Consider the following 21453-nt stretch of genomic DNA (forward strand, 5'->3'; position numbering starts at 1 on the left):
TAGGAAAGATAGAACTGCACAGAGTTCTCAGGACTTGGGACTCTGTATTCACAACTTAGACTCTGCAGTTTGTCTTCAACACCTCAGAGAGCATCAGGCTGTCTCTGGCCCCTGGAGAGTCAGCTCCAGGACTGGGATTTTTGTCTGTTTTGTTCATGTTGTATCTCCAGTGCCTAAAGCAGCAGCTGACACATAGGTGCTCAGTAAATATCTGAGAAATAAATGAATGGGAATCCACTTTCTAAGAGATGGATCATCACCCACCAACCATGAAAAGGTGTGCAGCACTCTGCTCTAATGGTTCCTAACTCATCTGGACCTTTGAAAATCTGAAGTTAGCCTCAGGCCCTCTCCCAAGAAAACTGCACATACGTACAAAAAGTTGTATACAACGGGGTCTCTACTTCAGTTGTGTGATCACCAGCCCAGGAATGTGGGGGCCAGTGTCTGCCCCCGAGACCAGTGAGATTTGTGAAGGAAGCAAGCCTCTGGCCTTGTGAAGAGCTGGTGGGTACCTTCATTCACACAGAAGTGCAGGAAATGCCACTTCCGCTCAGATTCGGTTTGGGAAGACAGTGAGACAAAGATGGGAGGGGAAGGGAAGGGCATAGGAGGCTGGTCTAGTGTTCTTGCCAAGAAACTGGTCAGCAGGTGCAGGGAGGACTTCAGCCAGTGGGTAAGGAAACATCGGATTGAATCTGGGAGTCGAGCAGAGTGAGGAGCTGGGGAGAGGTGCCAATAATGACCTGGCCAGTTTGGCTCCTGCTCCTAGGGAAGAAGGAATCTAAGTCGATTTCTATTCCATTTCTACTTCATTCCCACCCCTTGTGTAAGATGGCTGGAAATAAGTTTCAAGGTATTGAAGGTGACATGGATGGAGGGATTTGACCAGAACACAGCTGCAAGCTTGGTTCCCCCTGAGGCTGGGTAGAAACACTGGAGCAGGGGCATCATCAATCATCAAATGGTCAGAGCCCCTCATCAAGGGAAGAAAAAGGGTAGCCCCCACACCTGCCATGTATGGCTACACAGGTTGCAGACTGCACAATTTCAGGGGATGCCATTCACATGAATGGATGATGTGAATTTGTTCCCTGGAGTAGTGCTGTATGACAGCCCTGGGACTATAGTCTTAGGGAATCTGAGCGCAGAGGCTGGTTTAGACCTCAGGACGCCTGTCTTCTTCAGATGTCTCCTAATGTACTCATAAGAATCTCCTGCATAGAAAAAAGAAAAAGAAAGTATCCTCTCCATCCCTTGGGTGGTGCGGCACTGGGAGGGGCCCTCAGGTACAGGAAGTGGCTGGTGGGCATGGATCCACCCCCACCTTCTCGAGCCCAGGCCATGCAGCCCATTGCCCAGTTGGTAGTGTTAATTTCTGAGAATTTCAGTGGAATTTTCCTTGCTTCAGTTGGAACCATTCTTGTAGAGAAAAGGAGGGAAGCCCGCATAACACCGCATGCATCCATTTCCCCCAGCACCTCTCTCCTGTGGAAACCCACAGTGCAGCAAACAGGGCAGAGAGTCCAGGACCTGCTTCACAAAGGAGAGAGGGGTGTGTATGGGATTGTGTTTTGAGCCAGGGAGACTGGTCACCATTGCAAGTCAGGGGTGGGGACTGATTTTTTTTTCTATTAGGAAAACTGAGGCACAGGAAATATTAAACAATCAGAGGCCCAAACAAGTTAAAAACCACTTACTTTAGTAAGATTTAGGTCTTGGTTTTGAAAAATATATACAAGCTGGGCACAGTGGCTCAAGCCTGTAATCCCAGCACTTTGGGAGGCGAAGGTGAGAGGATTGCCTGAGCTCAGGGGTACGAGACCAGCCTGAGCAACATGGCGAGAACTTGTCTCTACAATAAAAAAAATTAGCAGGGCATGGTGGCACATGCCTGTGGTTCCAGCTACCTGGAAGGCTGAGGCAGAAGAATCACCTGAGCCCAGTAAGTCAAGGCTGCAGTGTCTGTGAGTGTGCCACTACACTCTAGCCTGGGCAACAGAGTGAGACTCCAACTCAAAAAAAAATAAAAATAAAAAGCCGGGCTCGGTGGCTCAGCCTGTAATCCCGCGCCTTTGGGAGGCTGAGGTGAGTGGATTGCCTGAGCCCACGGGTTCGAGACCTGCCTGGGCAGGCGAGACTGCATCTCTACAATAAAATCAAAAAATTAGCTGGGCGTGGTAGTGCACACCTGTAATTCCGGCTACTCGGAAGACTGAGGTGGAAGGATCGCCGGAGCCCAGCAGGTCGAGGCTGCGGTGACTGGGAGCGTCCACTGCACTCCAGTCTGGGCGACAGAGTGAGACTCCAACTCAAAAAAAGAAAGAAAAGAAAAGAAAAATATATACAGATGTCCCTCAACTTATAATGGGATTACATTCTGATAAACCCATCATAAAGGCAAAAATTTGTAAGTTGAACCATTGCAAGCTGGAGACTGTCTATATATCTATAATAAAGTCCAGTTTTTTGTTTTGTTTTGTTTTTGAGTCTTACTCTGTCACCTAAGCTGGAGTGCACTGGCACAATCCTGGTTCACTGCACCCTTGACCTTCTGGGCTTAGGCAATTCTTCTACCTCAGCCTCCTGAGTAGCTAGGACTACAGGTGTGCATCACCATACCTTGCTAATTTTTAAATTTTTTTGTAGAGACGAGGTCTTGCTATGTTGCTCAGGCTGGTCTCAAATTCCTGGGTTCAAGCAATCCTCCTGCCTCAGCCTCCCAACGTTGTGGGATTACAAGTATGAGTCACTGTGCCTGGCATTCAATTTTTTAAAAACCTAGTTAGCAACACTAGGTGGAGAGCTTTGGAAAACAAGTGGTAAAAGGAGGCGAGGTTGAGGGAGGCAGGAAAAGATAAAGGGAGGGAAATACGAGCCTGGCAGAGAAGAGATGAAAGATACCCCGAGAGGAACAGCCCGGGTGGGGAGAGGATGGGTAACTGCTCCGAGAGAGGCTTCAGCTGATTTACTGGTGTTCACAAGTCTTCTCCGGCTCTTTATCCTTTAACCTCAGAGTGGTGGGTCACACTTGGGCTGCACATTGGCTTCCTGGAGAGCTTTAAAACCACTGATGTCTGGGCTGGTTCTGCTTGGTCCACCCCAGGGCATATTCCTCCTCCCAACATGCCCGCTCAGCCCCCCTGGACCAGGTGGCCCTTTGCCTGTGGTTCACCTGGTTTGGGTTGGTATCATCAAAGCCTCCTTTCACTTTCCCTGCCTTCATCTGGCCTCCCTGTGCCTCTGCCTTCCTTGTCTTCTCACCCCTCTCCTTGGCTCCCTGAACACGACTGGGACTTTTTGGAGGTACTTCAAGACCTGAAAGGGCATGTAGATTTCAGTTTCCTCTTGAGTGCCAGGAAGTGCTGCACGCCATTCCTTCCTTTCACTCTCCATTGGGAGAGAAATGGAGAAATGAGCATGTCCCCATCATTTGGTATCAAACAAATCATCCTCTTGAGTAGGTAGGTCCTGGGACTTGAGACATATTTGTTTTCTGTTTACCATACATTTTATTTCCTTCTCCCCTTTCCTGCTTTCTGACTCAGTGTTCTCTTTTCTACTTTACCCCTGTGCTGCTCTGAGGGTTATACATTTTATTTCTAGTATTCCAGTGGTTCCTCTTGACAGTTTCGTGGACATGTCATTTCCATGCAGTAGCCTGCAAACATTCCAAAAATACAGGAGAGTAAGTGTATAGTTCAATGAATTCTGGCAAATTTATATGCATTTGAAACTACCACCGCAATCAAGATATGGAACATTTCCAATACCCCAAAAGTTATCTTGTGTTCCATTCCAGGCAGTTTCCCCACTCCTGGTCCCAGGTGACCACTGATGGCTTTTTCTCACTATAGATCTGTCTTTTCCTCAGTTTTTTGTTTTTGTTTTTGTTTTTTTCAGTTGGAGTTTCACTCTGTCGCCCAGACTGGAGTGCAGTGACGGCTCCTAGCCACTGCAGCCTCGACCTGCTGGGCTCCAGTGATCCTTCTGCCTCAGCCTTCCAAGTAGCTGGAACTACAGGCACGCGCTACCATGCGCAGTTAATTTTTTGATTTAGTGTAGAGATGATGTCTCGCCAAGTTGCCCAGGCGGGTCTCGAACCCGCGGGCTCAGGCAATCCACTCACCTTGGCCTCCCAAAGCGTGGGATTACAGGCTGAGCCACCGAGCCCAGCCCATTTTAAGTTTTCTAATATGATTTTTTTTCTGCAACTACCTGTTTTCATTGCATGAGTAGGTTTTAGTCCTTTGCTGATGTTAATATATATATTTTAACACATTTTTCTGATTCGTCAGTGAATGATTTCCTTGAAGGTAAGTTTCTTTGTTCGTTGCCTTTCACGGATTCCACCTTCTTTAGATACTTGGTGATTCTTGGTTGTGAGCTTATCTCTGAGAGGTCTCTGCATGCCCTGGACCATGAAGGCTCCTGGCCATGTGTCATTGGCCATGCGATGGTAATAGTGACTGGCCTGCAGGTGGCAGTGTGGGACTTGGGGGAGAGGTTGAAGTTGTGCTGTTGTGGTTCTGTCACAGCCTTGAAGGGATGCTGCAGCCTCTGGGAGACAGTGGTGTGGAGGGTGGCTGGGTAGAGTGGCAGCCCCAGCGTTCTGCTGAGGCTACCTCTTTACTTCCTTTGCTTAGGGCTGCCTCTGAGTTTCTGACTCATGAAGAGTTCCCTTTCTTATTTTGAATCATGGGTTATGAATTTATTAACCCATGTTTATATCTTTTCCATTATTGATATGATGGGTTTGGTGTTGAGGAGTGCTATAGTTTGGATGTTTGTCCCCTCCAAATCTCATGTTGAAATTTGATTCCCAATGTTGGAGGGAGGGCCTAATGGGAGGTGTTTGGGACATGGGGGCTGATCCCTCCTGAATAGATGACTGCCCTCCCTGGGGGAGGAGCGAAAGGGTTCTCGGTCTATTCATTCTATTAGTTTCCAGGAGAGCTTGTTGTTGAAAAAGAGCCTGACACCCTCCTCCCCACTCTTTTTCCTCTCTTACCATGTGATCTCTGCATGCCCTGGCTCCTCTTTTCCTTCTGCCATGAGTGGAAGCAACCTGCAGCCCTCACCAATGCTGGTGCTGGCCCTGTGCTCCTTGTACAGTCTGCAGAACATGAGCCAAAAAACCCTCTTACCTTTGTAAATAACCCAGCCACAGGTGTTCCTTTATAGCAACACAAAATGGACTAAGACAGGAGGTAAGAAAAGTATTACAAAGTTATAGTTTCAAGATGAAAGACAGGGCAGACTAAGATCATCCTTAACATTAAAAAAATTATTATTTTCAATTACACCATCAGTTTTCTGAATTTGTCTTGTAAAGAAATGATTTAGGGCCGGGCACGGTGGCTCACACCTGTAATCCCAGCACTTTGCGAGGTTGAGGTGAGAGGATTGCTTGAGCCTACTGTTTGAGACCAGCTTGGGCAACATAGAGAGACCTCATCTCTACAAAAAAATTAGAAAAAATTAGCCGGACGTGGTGGTGTGTACCTATAGTCCCAGCTTCTTGGGAGGTGTGGTGAGAGATTACTTGACTCCAGGTGATCAAGGCTGCAGTGAGCCATGATCATGCCACTGCACTCCAGCCTTGGTGGCAGAATGAGACCCTGACTCAAATTAAAAAAGAAAAAGAAAAAGAAATGATTTCGGTTAAATGAACTATGATACTTTTAAAATAATGAATAACCTTTAGGTTTATGTTTTATAAAATTAACTCTACTAATATCTGAATTTTGGATTACTCATGTAATTGTCAGTCCCCAAAGGCACCACCAATCTGAACTGACGGCCGCTATTCTACTGCACCAGCTGAATCTGAGGGTGGACTAATTGGATCTGACACGTGCAAGGATAAAGAGCCTCTTACTCTGAGAGCTGCCGGGCCTCATGAAGGCTCTCACGGGCCAGCTGTCATGAGGGAGGAACGAAATAAGATGTGGAACATGCCGGGCACAGTGGCTGGCCCACTGGGAGTCCTCAGTACACAGTGGCTGTTATTTGACACAGGGTGCTCATTGCTCTACACTGCTGACTAGTGGCCCCCCGGCTGGTCTTAAATGGCTCAGTCCTCATCACGCACCACTCCCTGCTGGGCACATTTGAAGCAGCCTGTCTCAGACCTGGGCTTGTTGCTGCCACATTGGGGTGGGAGATGTGGGGGTTGGTGGTGGTGATGCTGACCAGAGTCCTCTGGCCTCAACCCTCACCTAGACTGGCGAGAGGACCTGACCTTCTGAGCTGCTTCCCAACTTGCTCCCTGTCTTTGCCCCATGCGTCTGCCTCATCTTTCTCCCTCACTCCTGATCTGGGAGGAGGAGTTCCACTTCTCTATGCCCCCATGTATACATGCTTGTGCTTTCTTGTTCTTTTGTGAGCTGCGCCAGGGGCGCTTGGCGGTGCTGACTGGCCTCAAAGAGGTGAGGGAAAGCACTCAGCATGGGAGCCATCTGGAGGGTGGAGCCCCACATGTCTGCACAGATCCCTGCCTTGCTGAGGTTGAAAGATTCATGGTGTCATCTCAGTGTGATTGTTGCCGCCACCACCCAGGGAGAAGGTATCTTTGTCAAGAGCTGGGCTTGGAGTGGAGCTGGAGCCAGGGCTGAGGGCCCAGTATCCTAGAGCCCACTGGCTGCTGTACTATCTTATTCCTGAATGGGAGATGCTGAGCTCCTCAGCCCTCAAGGTGGCTGGAAGGGCCTGGGCTGTTAGAAGCTGCTATGTTTTGGATGATGGTGCCCCTCCAAAACTCATTTGAAACTTAATTCCCAACACAACAGTATCAAGAGGTGGAGTCTTTGCGAGGTGATTAGGAGTGGGATTAGTGACCTTACAAAAGGGCTTGAAGGGGATGAGTTTTCTTCCCCTTCAGAGGATAAAGCAGCAGGGTGCCATCTTGGAAGCAGACAGCGGCCCTCACCACGCAATCTGTTGGCACCTTGATCTTAGGCTTCCCAGCCTTCAGAACTGCAAGAAATAAATGTCTGATGTTTGTAAGTCACCCAGTCTGTGGTAGTCTTTTAAAGCAGCACAAACAGACCAAGACAGGAACCTCTTGGCCATTCTCTTCCAACTACCTGCAGACGTGTCTGCTTACCTGGTGTGTCACATCAGTGTCCTCACTTTATGGAAGTGCTGCAACATGGAAAGAGTTGGGAAGTACAGGCCCACGGTACCACCTGGCCATCCTCAGCCATAACATCCTTGGATTATCTGCTATGAACAACAGCTGTGAGGTCACATCCTTTGCACAAACCCCCTTCCCGGCCCTCACCACATTAAGGGGCTCCCCAGCTGCACCTGCAGGGTTTCTCCCTCAGGAGAAGCCCCTGTTGACCCAGTCTAGCTGCCTCCTTTGTTACCCCTCTCCTGAACTGTGCCTTCCTCTAAGCAAGAACTGCTGGAGGCAAGAACTGCTGCCTCCCCAAGACTCCTCTGGCGTCCCATATCCTGGCTACAGAGGGGACTTGCATGTGACCAGGATCACCATCCTGAGCTCCTTGTCTCATTCCCAGACTGAATCTGGCTTCTAGAGTCTTGACCTTGGGAATCTAGGCCTGAGCTGGGTCCAGACAAGCAGTTCCTGATTGGAGCTCTCAGAAAAGGCTGGCTGTGGGAACCAGTTGTCTGAACAGAATTGGGAATGATGGTCAGTTTGGAGCCCCAGGGCCAGAGACCCCCTTTCACTGAGAGCTAAAATGACCAGGGACTTGCCACCATGGCCTATGTCATCCCAAAGTCCTGATGTTTCCAGCTGCCCCAGAGGACTTTGTCCAATAGCAATTAGAAGTACCCTACTATGGACTGGAGGAGCCCAAGGCTGCAGGTGGGTGGGCAGGAGAGTCGCTAAGGAGCAGACTGGGCATCTAGGACTGTTCTGGAATCTGCTTGCTAGACCCAGAGTGGTCTGATGCAGGGAGGAAGCCATTTCCCTATGATGCAGGGCTCTCAGCTCTGCCAGCAGTTCCACGATCTTCTCTGACATCCCCCACACCAAACCTTCTCATTACTAACTGGTCCTAGGAAGGGTCATCAATTTGCTGAGGGTGCTCTTCCTGCAGAGGACCCTAAGTCATAGTCACACTGGAGGATCCTGTCCTGGCTCCCTTTATCTCAGTCCAGTGAGTGGTCCTCTCAGGGCTAGTGGGGAAGCCACTGGGAGATTCCTTCCTGCTGGGCTTGGCATGAGTGGGAATAGAGATGCAGGGAGCTGGGGAGGCTGAACTAGAGCTGGAAGGGACTTCAGAGCCCATCTAGGTAAAGTCTCTCACCCTAGGATGCAGAGTGATATCCCCACTAATTCTTGGTATTGTTGATTTGTCTTTTCTGCTTGAGAGCCTAGCAAAGAGGTTTCTCAATTTTATTAATATTCAAAAAGCACTAATTTTTGCTTTTGTTGACTTTATATATTATCTGCCTATTTTCCTTTTTTTTAATTTTAATTTTTTGAGTTGGAGTCTCACTCTGTCACCCAGACTGGAGTGCTATGGCATGCTCATGGCTATCACAGCCTCGACCTGCTGCGCTCACGTGGTCCTTCTGCCTCAAGCTGGAACTATAGGTGCATGCCACCACGCCTGGCTAATTTCTTTTTTAAGCTCTTTTTTTTTCTTTTTTTTTAAAGTCAGAGTCTTACTCTGTCACCCAGGTTGGAGTGCAGTGACACGCTCACGGCCACCCCAGTGTTGACCCATTGGGCTCAGGCAGTCCTTCGTCTCAGCCTTCCAAGTAGTTGGAACTACAGGCGTACACTACCACACCTGGCTAATTTTTGATATATTGTAGAGACGAAGTCTCACCAAGGTGCCCAGGCTGGTCTTGAACCCCTGGGCTCGGGTAATCTTTTTGCCTCGGCCTCCCAAAGTGCTGGGATTACAGACTTGAGCCACTGCGCCCAGCCTAATTTTTTGATTTATTGTGGAGACAAGGTCTCGCCGTGTTGTCCAGATTGGTCTCGAACCCTGGGTTCAGGCAATCTTCTCACCTCTGCTTCTCAAAGTGCTGGGATTACAGGTGTGTCCTTTTGTTTTTGTTTCTGTTTTGTTTTGTTTTTCTTATAAGAACATTTAACTCATTACCCTCTAAAAATGAGCCACCACACCCTGCTCATTTTCTGTTTAAATTAGTTTTGTCCTTTATTATTTTCTTCTTCTGTTTACTTTGAGTTTAACTTGCTCTTTCTTTAGCTTCTTTTTTTTTCTAATTTTAAAATTTTTATTTTTATATACTTGAGTTCTTACAGCATGTCTAGCTTCTTAATGCAGAAGCTCAGACCATTTAAACTTTTTTTTTAGAAAAGCAGCTTTATTGATGTATAATTGATAAAGAACTTCACATATGTAATGTATAAAATTTGGTGAGCTGGGATATGGACAAACACCTGTAATACCATCACCACAGTCAAGGTCATAGACATAGGCAACACCTACCAAAGGTTTCTAATGTCCTTTTGTTTTTGTTTCTGTTTTGTTTTGTTTTTGTGGTAAGAACACTTAACACATTACCCTCTAAAAAAATTCTGAAGTGCACAATACCGTATTGTGAACTATGATACTATCTTGTACAGCAGATCTCCAGAACTTATTTATCTAGCAAAACTGAGACAATAATTCCCATTTCTCCCACGCTCAGACCCTGACAACTACTATTGTATTATCAGCTTCCATGAGTCTGACTATTGTAAATACCTCATATATAGGTGGAAGCATGCAGTATTTGTCTTTCTGTGACTGGCTTGTTTTACTTATCATAATGTCCTCCAGGTTCATTCATGTTGTCACAAATGGCAGGATTTCCTTATTTTATTTTATTTATTCTTTTATTTTTTGAGTTGGAGTCTCAGTCTGTCGCTCAGGCTGGAGTGCAGTGGCACACTCATGATCACTGCAGCCTCAACCTGCTGGGCTCAGGAGATCCTTCCACCTCGGCCTTCCAAGTAGCTGGAACCACATGTGTGTGCCACCACACCCGGCTAATTTTTTTTTAAATTGTAGAAATAAGGTCTTGCCAAGTTGTCCAGGCTGGTGTTGAACCCGTGGGCTCAGGCAATCCTCTCACCTCCTCTTCCCAAGTGATGGGATTACGGGCATGAGCCACCACACCCAGCGAATGATTTCCTTTTTGACAAAGGTTGAGTAATATTCCATTATATGTATTACTACATTTTCTTTATCCATTCATCTATCAATGAACACTTGGGTTGTTTCCATATCTTGACTACTATAAATAATGCTGAAATGAATGTGGGCATGCAGATATCTTCAAGTCAAGATTCCACCTTCAAGTCTCATAGATATATACCCAGAAATGGTATTACTAGATCATATGGTCGTTCTATTTTTTTTTTTAGTTGGAGTCTCACTCCATCGCCTAGGCTGGAGTGCAGTGCACACTCATGGCCACCCCAGCATCGAACTGCTGGGCTCCTGCAATCCTTCCACCTCAGCCTTCCAAGTAGCCAGAACTACAGGCACACGCTACCACTCCCAGCTAATTTTTGATTTATGGTAGAGATGAGGTCTCACCTGGCTTTGAACCTGCAGGCTCAGGCAATCCACTCGCCTTGGCCTTCCAAGGTGCTGGGATTACAGCCACCAAGTCTGGTCATAATTCTATTTTTAATTATTGGAATCCTTCATACTGTTTTTCATAGCTTTATGCCATTTTACATTCCTGCCAACAGTGTGCAAGGGTTCCAGTTTCTCCTTGTTTTTGCAAAACTTATCTTTTGTGTTCCTTTTTTTTTTAGAAGCTATCCTAACAGATGTGAGGTGATATCTCATTGTAGTTTTGATTTGCATTTCCCTGATGATTTACAATGTTTGAAATCTTTTCACATACGTGTTGGCCATTTGTTGGACACTGAAAGCTATAAAACATTCATGAAAGACATTAAGGAACAAACAAATAAATGTAAAGGCATCCTTTGTTCATGGATTGGAAGACTCAATATTGTTAAAATGTTCATACTACCCAACACAATCTACAGATTCAATGTTATCCCCATCCAAGTCCCAGTGACTTTTTTTTTTTTTACAGAAATAGAAAAAAATAATTATAAAATTTATATAGAGGCACAAAATAAGTCAAAGAAGGAACAAACAAGAAAAAGAAACTCAAGGCATCACACTCCCTGATTTCAAAATATATTATAAAGTTACAGTAATTAAGACAGTATGGTACTGGCATAAAGACAAGCATGTGAACCAATAGAGATCTCAGAAGGAAACATATACATATATAATCCATTTATTATCAACAAGGGTGACAATAATACACGATGGAGAAAGATAGTATCTTCAACAAATGGTGCTGGGAAAACTGATATCCACATGCAAAAAAAAGAAAGAAAATAGAAAAGAATAAAATAAAATTAGAACCCTACTTTACACCATACACAAAAATTAACTCAAAATGTTAAGACTTAAATGTAAGATGTGAAATTATAAAACTCCTAAAAGAAAATGTAGGGGAAAACTTGGCATTGGTGTTGGCAATTATTTATTGGATATGACTCTAAAAGCATGGGGAACAAAAACAAAAATAAACAAATAGGACTACATCAAACAAAATCTTCTACACAGCAAAGGAAGAAATCAACAGAATGAAAAGACAACCTATGGAATGGGATAAACTATTTGCAAACCATATCTGATAAAAGGTTAATTTCCAAAATACATAAGGAAATCCTACAATTCAATAATAAGAAAGCCCCAAATAACCTGACTTAAACATGGGCAAAAGACTTGAACTAAGATTTCCCCAAAGAAGACATACAAATGGCCAACAGGTATATGAAAAGATGCTCAACATCATTACTTATCAGTTCTTTTCTATTATTTGCATGTAAAGTTATAAATTTCCCTCAAGTATAGCTTTGGCAGCATCCCATAAATTTTATCTGATGTTCTATTGGTAGAATTAGCCAATTCAATCAGTTAAGAGAAAATAAGAGACATAAGTATTGGGGAAAAAAAGTAAAACCATCTCTGTTTGCAGATACTATTATAGTATACATTTAAAAATAAATTTAACAAAAACTATGAAAAACCTGTATAAGAAACTATAAAGAACTTTTGAGAGGCATAAAAAGTAGGCTTGAATAAACTAACAGACAGCTTTTCTTTTCCATAAACTGACTTCCTGTCATAGATATGTCCAATTTTTCCCAATGTAATTCAAACAATAATAGCTCGTAGGCTGGGCTCGGTGGCTCAGCCTGTAATCCTAGCACTTTCGGAGGCCGAGTCGAGTGGACTGCCTGAGCCCATGGGTTCGAGACCAGCCCAGGCAATTTGGTGAGACCTTGTCTCTACAATAAATCAAAAATTAGCTGGGCTTGGTAGCACACACCTGTAGTTCCGGCTACTTGGAAGGCTGAGGCAGAAGGCTTGCCAGAGCCCAGCAGGTCCACACTGGGGTGGCCATGAGCGTGCCACTGCATTCCAGCCTGGGCGACGGAGTGAGACTCCAACTCAAAATAATAATAATAATAAATTAAATTAAATTTAAAATTAGCTATTATTGTTATTTTTAAGATAGTCAAATTAATTATAAATTGTATATGGGAAATAAATATGTAGGAATGCTGGGGAAATGTGAAAAAAAGCAATAATGTGTGAGTGGGGAGCTGGGGATTAGCCTTAACAAATGTTAAAACATGAAAAAAATCTTTATAATTAAAATTATATGCTAGTGACACATAGATAAACCAATGTAACAGAATACAAAGTATAAAAACAGATGGAAATATATAAGAAAATTTAGTACAAAATAGAGGTGATATCTCAGGTCACTGGAGAAAAGATGGACTTTTAAGTAAGGCTATTGTGACAATCAGATAGTTATCTGGTAAAAGATAAAATTGGATTCACATACTCCATACTATGTACTAGAAAACCTCCAAGTGAACAAGTGAGTATGGCGAGGTTGCAGAATACAAGGTTAGTATGCAGAAATCAATCACTTTCCTATATCCTAGCAATGAACAAGTGTAATTTGATAAAAACAACATCAACAAAGTTGAAAAACAAATAACAAACAGTGATTTTGCAATCTGTTTCACAGAAAAATGTTTAGACTTTCTATTATCTAAAGAACTCTTAAAATTCAAGAAAGAAAAAGAAGGTATAATTATCCTAGATGTTATATATAATGAATACATGTTACTAATTACATATGAATATTTAACATATTATATATAATTAACATATATAGGAATATGTTATTTTATGTATACATTCCAGTTTCTAGATGTGGAGTCCCCTGATTGAAAGAGAAATTGGGTCCCCAGGATAAGGAAGTGTACAACATTACACAACTCTATGAATCTGGAGTTGAGAAAATCTGGGTTAGAGATAGCCAGTGTATAAATGGTATTTAAAGCCATGAGACTGGAAGAGATCATTAGGGTAGTGAGTATAGACAGAGAAAAAAAAGAAGTCTAAGAAGTGAGTCATGGGACACTCAAACCTTGAGGGGTCAAGAAGATGAGGAAGAAGCATCAACGGTGACTGAGATGGAGCAGCTGGAGAGGGAGAAGAAATACCAGGTGGGAATAGGGTCCACGAAGCCAGGGGAAGAAAGTGTTTCAAGAGGAGAGCATCTTCAGCCAAATCGTGTGCGGCCGAAGTGTTGATAAGGTGAAGACTGAGACTTAATCCCTAAATTTAGCAATGTGGGCTCACTGGGGACCTTGACAAGAGCAGCTTAGTAAAGTGGAAGGAGAGAAGCCAGATTGGTTCAAGACAGAGTGGGAGGAGAGAAATTAGTGACAATATAGAGACATCTTTTGAGGAGCCTTAGCTAAAGAAAAACAAAAATGGGGAACTAGCTTACAGGATGGGATATGTGTGGAGCAAGAAGAAGTTTTTTGTTTTGAGAATGACTGCATGTTATTTATCGATGGGTATGATCCAATAGAAGAAGAAAAGCTAATGATGTTGGGTAGAGAATGCAACATTCCTGGACCAATGTTCTTCAGTAGGGGAGAGAGGTGAGGACCTAGTGGAGAGGTGAATGGTTTGGTCTCAGACAGGGATGGGCGATTTCCCCACAGCTCTGGGAGAGAAGGTCACAGACACAGCTGGATACAGATGATTGGGGGGTGGGAGTTGGGCAAAGTTCTTTTCTAATTGCTTCTATTTCTCAGTGAAATAGGAACCGAAGTCATCAGCTGAGAGTTTGTTCCTATAGGGGCTCATGGATAAGAGAGAAAGTATGACTGAGTCATTTAAGAAAGCGGGAGTGGGGATGGGTCAGGCACCTGGATCAGGCCTGCTGTACAGCACAAGGACCCACTTGAGTATTGTGGCCATAGATTTACAGTCACCAGTCTCCACCACATTCAGCTGGATGCCAGTGCCAAGTGGTCTGAGTTGAATTTCACAGGACTGGGTGTTGCCAGGTGAATATATTGAAGCAAGGGATGGGCAAGAGGGCTTAGGGTTGGTGACTGTGGTTGACTATGATGGACCACAGAATTGATGATCGTTCTTATTATTCCTGGGAAAAGGAGACAAACAGCAACGGCCTCTTTGGATTCTCAGGTGGGGACCAGTCCCCAGGTGTCTCCATTTCCAAACATGAAGATCAGCTTAGACACAACCTTGAGACTTCATCTTACCAGATAAATGTGGTCTTCTGTGACCTATTCCTAACTCCTTACTCTCCCCCACCGAATCAGGTGTCCAGGGAAGCCAATCAAACCTCTTTGCCTATTCCTCACCCTATTCTTTGTACTACATGATGTCCAAGGTGAAATACTTTGACCACTTCTTGCACTGCTGTGACCACAGTGCCGCTCTGTAGACCTGAGGAAACTCCGCCATACACTGGGCCCTGGAATTAGGGACAGAGGGAGGCCTCCAGAGATCTATATCTGGCCCAGAGCCCCCGATATCCTGAGACCCACATTTGGTCCCTTCAAGGGCTGAGAGTTTAACCCAATCTGCAGATGGGCACAGCCACAACCCCTCCCTGGGCTGGAGCTTCCTGGCTCTTCCAGGCCTGGGCCTCTTCTGCAGCTGGTCTCACAGCCCCGGCAGCCACATCCTACCTAACGCTCTCCCTTCTATCTATGAGTTCCTCAGGCCTGTGCAGAATACTGATCCCAGCAAACAAAAAAATTCACATTAATTTTATGCTTGAGCAGAATAAACTTGAAGTGCAGGCCAGAGGTGTCAGACTAGGGAGTGGAGGCAGGAAGAGACGGGGTTTGCTTGGCTCGAGAAGTGACTTTGGGCACAGAGTGGAATATAGGACATGAGGCATCATAGCATGTCCTGACACTCGCTTCCTGGTTCCCATTTAAGGTCCATAATCAAAGAAGTTTATGTCAACAGGCAATTTTGGCTGCCCTTGCCCAGGGGGCATACAACGGGGATTTGAGACAGATCCTCTCAGGACTCTCCCTCTAAGGAAGCCTAGCGATAGGGATGGGGCCTGTGTTAGTACAGACGCTCTAAAGAGGCCAGATGGGACTACTTGTGCAAGAGATTTATTGAGAGAAGTGCCTGTGAAAGAGAAAGGGAAGAGAGTGGGATCGATGGGCCAGCCTTGAGATTGTAGTGTCACCTGGACACATGTGAAAGGAGAGAGAAGGAAGGGGCTTCAGGAAGGAAGGGCTTCCAACTCTGCAGTTCTAAGAAAATTCCAGCCTGGCTGATGGGGAGTCCTGGAGCCAAAGGTGCCCCTTCAAGGAGTCCCATATCCCGCAGGAATGGGCGGGCACTGGTAGCCCACCGTGTTCTGTCATTGGTTGGGAATAGTTCTGAGAAAGCGTGGCCTTGGCATGAACGCAGTGGTGGTCCCAGAGGGTGGCCGCTGGGGTAGCCAGTCATCTATGCCCCCATGGTAGGTTCTCTTGAAGGAGGTCTAAACATTGCCATGGTTGCCACAGCGTCTTCAATGCTTCCCATTTCTTTCTATCTCTTCTGCATTTGTTTTGGGCTTTCTGTCTGTGTCCCCTATTTTATCACAAACTCTGTTTTTAATAATATTCTTATATATCCTCTATCAAATATTTTGTGCCAAACATTTTACATATATATTTTTCTTTATCCTCACAAATCTCGGAAGGAGGTAATGCTATTATTCACATTTCATAAATATTTTATAAATATAGAGACCGAGGCTCAGATAATTGTTATTTAGCCAGGAACACTAAAGTCAAAAGTAATAAAGTCATGTCTTGAACCAGGGCTTTTAAAAATTCTTACACTAGCTGGGCTCAGTGGCTCAGCCTGTAATCCTGCACTTTGGGAGGCTGAGGTGAGTGGATTGCCTGAACCCGCAGGTTCGAGACCCGCCTGGGCAACTTGGCAAGACCTCATCTCTACAATAAATCAAAAACTTAGCCGGGCATAGTGGCACACGCCTGTAGTTCCAGCTACTGGAAGGCTGAGGCGTAAGGATCACTGGAACCCAGCAGGTCGAGGCTGCGGTGGCCGGGAGCGACCACTGCACTCCAGTCTGGGTGACGGAGTGAGACTCCAACTCAAAAAAAAAAAAAGTTCTTACATCCATTCAATTAACCACCATATCACTCTATGTCTTTGAGCACTTACATTTTAGCGTGTCCTGTGTTTTGGGTGTGGATGTGCAGAAAGTTAGAAGGGGCCCAAGTTATACAACAACAAACAACAACAAAAAAGACTTTGCATTTGGGGAACTTTCAGGGACACTACTTGGGGTGCGTGTGTGTGTCTCATCCTGACCTGACTGACTGCTGAGGGCCCCATCAGCCACACCCTAATCTGGGTGAGGCCAGTGACTCTGAAACCATCAGGTATGGATTGCACAATGTACTTCCTGCAGCCTGCGGACACTTCCAGGGCCGAGCCTAGAGCCAGTCAGCAGAGCTCAAGCTCGGGCCTGGAGCAGGGAGGTCCAACAGGTTGTTAGTCACCAGTACAGGACTGGCCTGTCACTCGACCTATTCTGCCTAATCTGCAGTGCACCTGAGCAGCCCTTCCCCTTCGAAAGGGTGTCAGTCCTCAGGGCTACCCCCATGGCCAAGATCCAGGGATGGGGTGGCAGGGCTTAGCCTTTGGAATAGTCAAGAAGTTCAACAGTTTTTGTGGGAAAACAGTGCTCAGAACAGAATGAGTGGCTGAGGGGGAGACAGAGAAGGAAGGGGTAGCATGTCCTGCATAAGAAGGACACTTCGTGAAAGAAGAAATCTCATTTGGTCACAAATAGGAGTCAGAGAGGAGAAAAGGCCATCAGGGTGAGGACAGAGCAGCAGTGAAGGTGGGGAAGGGGGTCGGCCTCAAGGGGACGTGAGGAGAGGAGGTTGCCTGGCTGTGAGGGACAGATATTGGAGCCTTGCAAGTCTGGTAGAAGAGTCTGGATTCAACGAGAATGGCAAGTCACAACTCATGTACATTCTTGACTGCAGATGGGCATGCGTGTGGCGAAGATGGACAGTGAAGGAGTGGAGGAGCTAACGCTAATGGAGGCAAGAACGCCCTTACCAGGGACATCCTGGAGAGGGAAAGTGAGGAAGAGAGCTCAAGGATAGTGATGGTGGGAGTTCGGAGGCAAGTCTCTTTAGGGGGATGGAAATATGGAAATATGTGACTCACCAGACAGAGGAAAGTTGAAAGACAGCTCAGAAAGTTGGCTTGAGACTAAGACGTTGACAGTGTCGAGGAGAGAGCTGTGGAACCCGGAAAGTCACAGTTGCTCTGTCCACGATCAACTCACTGCCCCTCAGCTCCAACTGCTCCTTCTGTATTTGTGGCCTGTGAGGAACAACAGAATTCCTTTGAGTCTCTTTCCTTTACAATAGCATGATGTCAAGTTCCTCAGTAAGGGCAGTGGAGGGAGCTACAGGAGGGAGGGACTCTTCTGACATTTCTGGGGGTTGGGGTTGGGCATGGGGGGAAAGCATCTGGTGGAGCCTGCCCCAGCCACGGGCCCAGACGAGATCCCTCTATGACTTTGCAACCTGAGAGTGGCATTAACCTTTCCACAGGTCACTCAAGGGCAATCAGAGCTGACTCTAACCCCCACTGCTCTCCAGGGTCGCTGGTGCTCAGACCTCACGAGCCAGTTGCTGATTGCCGCTCCCAGCTAAACTCCGGAGCATGGCCTGTTGCTTGTCCAGGAAGTCCAGGCCAGCTGTGACCTGGCCAAACCAGCAAACTGCTCCGCTATCCAGTGGGCTGAACCCACCTTCCCCAATGGGGTCGGAGCCCTTTCCAAGATTGTGCTCCCTTGGTTATTCTTCCTTAGCCCTAGAGACCATATGAAGTCTTTATATCTTATAGTTACTCTTTTATCATAGTTCATAATTCAGCATATTACACTTCCCTGTATATTAAACTTCCTCTGGGAGTGGACCAAGACTGCTGTACTGTGATTTTCTGTTTAGCCCTGGTAACCAGAGCTTTAGACCTCTCTGAGCTGAGGCTCTGGAACACCCCACCCTGAGAGCCACACAGATCATCAGATGTGGTAGCAGAGGGTGAGGAGAACTTAGATGATGAATATCAGCAACAGATCTGGGGCCAATTGTAGCAGTGCCGGCTGTAGTTTATTCCACTAACTCTTCTCTTGTTAAGCGTTCTCACAAATTGTGACCAGCCAGCATCCTGGAAATGGTGTGCCTGGACTGAGTCTATTTAATGGGGAGATCAGTGGATCTGAGTGGTTCAAGAGGTGAACCATAGTGCATGCTGTTGATACCCCACACAGATTTCCTTTACCAAGCTCATCCTTCGGTAGAGAGGGCCGATTGCTAATGACGCACAGCTAACTCCTTCGTTTGCCCTTGGCTGAATGAGAGCCCCCATACCTGGTGTATCAGTTAGGCTTCTTCAGAGAAACAAAATCAATAGGATACAGAGAGAGAAACAGGGAGGGGGGAGAGAGAGAGAGGGAGGGAGGGAGAGAGACAGACAGAAAGAGAGAGAGAAGAAGAAGAAGAAGAAAAGAAAGAAACTAATTAGCTCATAGCGGAGGAGGAGGAGAAGAAGAAGAAGGAGAAGAAGAAGAAGAAGAAGAAGAAGAAGAAGAAGAAGAAGAAGAAGAAGAAGAAGAAGAAGAAGAAGAAGAAGAAGAAGAAGAAGAAGAAGAAGAAGAAGAAGAAGAAGAAGAAGAAGAAGAAGAAGAAGAAGAAAGAAACTAATTAGCTCATGTAATTGTAGGCTCTGACCAGTCTGAAATGTGTAGGGCAAACTGGAAGCCTGGAAACTCAGGCAAGGGTTCATGCTATAGTCTTCAGGCACAATTCCTTCTTCAGGAAACCTCTGTTTTTGCTCTTAAGGCCTTCAACTGCTTGAATGAGGCCCACCCACATTATTGGGGAATTGTAAATTAGTTACACCCCAAAATACCTTGATAGCAATATCCAGACGAGTGTTTGACCAAACAGTTGAGCACCATAGCCTCACCAAATCAGCACGTGGAATTCACCATCACACCTGAGAAGTTATGTCCTCACTCATACCCCCAACTCTGAGGCAGTCAGCAGTCAATACCGGACAGACAGAGGGACTCAGAAGGCCAAAGTAGGACCAACTCTGGTGCAATTTGTGCTTCAGAGGCCCCCATGTGATGAGGCTGAAGCTAGACTGTAGCTGAGATCACGTGTTTATTTAGCTACTTTTCCTACCCAGCTTTCCTCACTCCTGTCTCCTGGGAGAGGATTCCCTCTATAAAATAAGTGCACCCGGTCCTGCCAGATCCTGCCTCAGGCTCTGCTTCGAAGAACCCAATCCTAAGACACTGTGATGGGTAATTTTATGTGTCAACTCGGAGGGTGTTTTCAGATGAAGTTAAGATTTAAACTGGTGAACTGTGAGTAAAACAGATTGCCCTCTAGAAGGTAGGGGCCTCATCCAATCCGTTGAAGGCCTGAATAGAACAAAAAGACCAACCTCCCCAAGCAAGAGGGAATTCTGCAACAGACTGCCTTCAGACCTCATCTGCACCATTAGCTCTCCTGTGTCTCCAGTCTGCTGGCCCACACTGCAGATTTTGGACTTGTCGGCCTCCATAATGATATGAACTATTCCTTATAATACATCTCCTCTCTATATACACATTCTAATGGTTTTGTTTATCTGAAGAACCTGACTAATATAGACACCAGCTATTTACAGAAAGTGAGTCTCAGGAAGAGATATGGGCTACTTGTGCCCCAGCAGGAATTATCCCTTCAGGGCAATGTACATGAGTTCCTTTAGCTTGATCGTTACTCAGTCAAAGGAGATAGGCAGCTGTTGGAATGTTCAGCTTCTCATTAAAGGGGCTCCTGTCTGGGATTCATTGATCAGCCCTGCCTGCTTTAACTGTAACCTGCCTCCTATAACTAAACCAATTCCAGGGAGGTCCCTGCCACAAGCCTACACACCCCATTCATTATTTTGGCTTTGCAATTCAGGGTGTGTTCCTCCCTTTGGTGTGTACACCCTGAAGTTTTCTCTGAGCTCAGAAGTCACAGCATCCTTGATCCTCTTCCATTCATAACTCTGTTTACTCTTCATTGCTTTGGCAGTTCAGCTTATTTGTGGATTGGGATTCAAAAAAATTTTTTTTCGTTTCATCAAAGGTAGAGTTTGTGCTTCTGTTATTTTCTCCTGTTGCATTTGGATAAAGTCCAAGAGAAGGGAAAATGCTGAATTCACTCCACCATTTTAAAATCAGAAATCTTGTAAGACTTTTGAATTTTTGCAAGTCTGATGTGTTTGAGAGGATATCACTATAGGTTTAATTTCCCCTTCCCTGAATACTAGTGAGATGGAGCATATTTTTTGTGTGTTTCTTATCTATTCTGATATGCCTGATTATGTACTCTGCCCATTTTTCTATTTACTTATTTTATTATTATTCTTTTCAGTCAGGGTCTCACTCTGTCCTCAGGCTGGAGTGGAATGGCACACTCACGACTACCCCAGTGTCAACCAACTGGGCTCTGGCGATCCTTCCACCTCAGCCTTCTGCGTAGCCGGAACTATAGGTATGTGCTACCACGCCTGGCTAATTTTTTTTTTTTAATTGTGGAGCCGAGGTCTCACCAAGTTGCTGGGGTTGGTCTCGAACCCACGGACTCAGGCAATCCACTCACATCAGCCTCCCAAAGTACTGGGATTACAGGCTGAGCCACTAAACCCAGCCTGTAAATATCATATATTTCATTCTAAGAGTTTTAATCTTTTGCTTTTAAAATATAGGATCTGGATTGATTTTATGTTTTCCCAAGCACCATTTAATAGTCATCTTTTCTGCTGTGTTCTATACTGCCACTTGTATCTTATAACAAATTTCCAAGTGTGTGTGTATCTGTTTCTGGGCTCCATATTCTATTTGTCTATTTGTCTATTCCTGCATGAAGACTCAGCTGCTTTAATTAATTTATAATAGGGCAAAACTTCTTCCTGCTCTTTTTAAGAATTGTCTTGGTTATTATTATTATTATTGGACCTTCCATACAAG

At 45.3% G+C, this 21453-nt stretch overlaps 1 long non-coding RNA gene across 1 annotated transcript; it reads right to left on the reverse strand.

Annotated features, from left to right (window-relative positions):
- Nucleotides 1-3507: 3507 nt before the first annotated feature.
- LOC110595736 lies at nucleotides 3508-17666 on the reverse strand. The gene is made up of 3 exons (XR_002482035.1): nucleotides 17598-17666; nucleotides 7109-7224; nucleotides 3508-3661 (listed from the first exon to the last, which is right to left on the reverse strand). It is a non-coding gene; the product is annotated as an uncharacterized LOC110595736 (long non-coding RNA).
- Between the last annotated feature and the right edge of the window lie 3787 nt (nucleotides 17667-21453).

Source organism: Carlito syrichta, unplaced genomic scaffold, assembly GCF_000164805.1.
Source record: "Carlito syrichta isolate Samal-C Ts95f unplaced genomic scaffold, Tarsius_syrichta-2.0.1 Scaffold91562, whole genome shotgun sequence".
In the NCBI taxonomy this organism is placed as follows: Eukaryota; Metazoa; Chordata; class Mammalia; order Primates; family Tarsiidae; genus Carlito; species Carlito syrichta.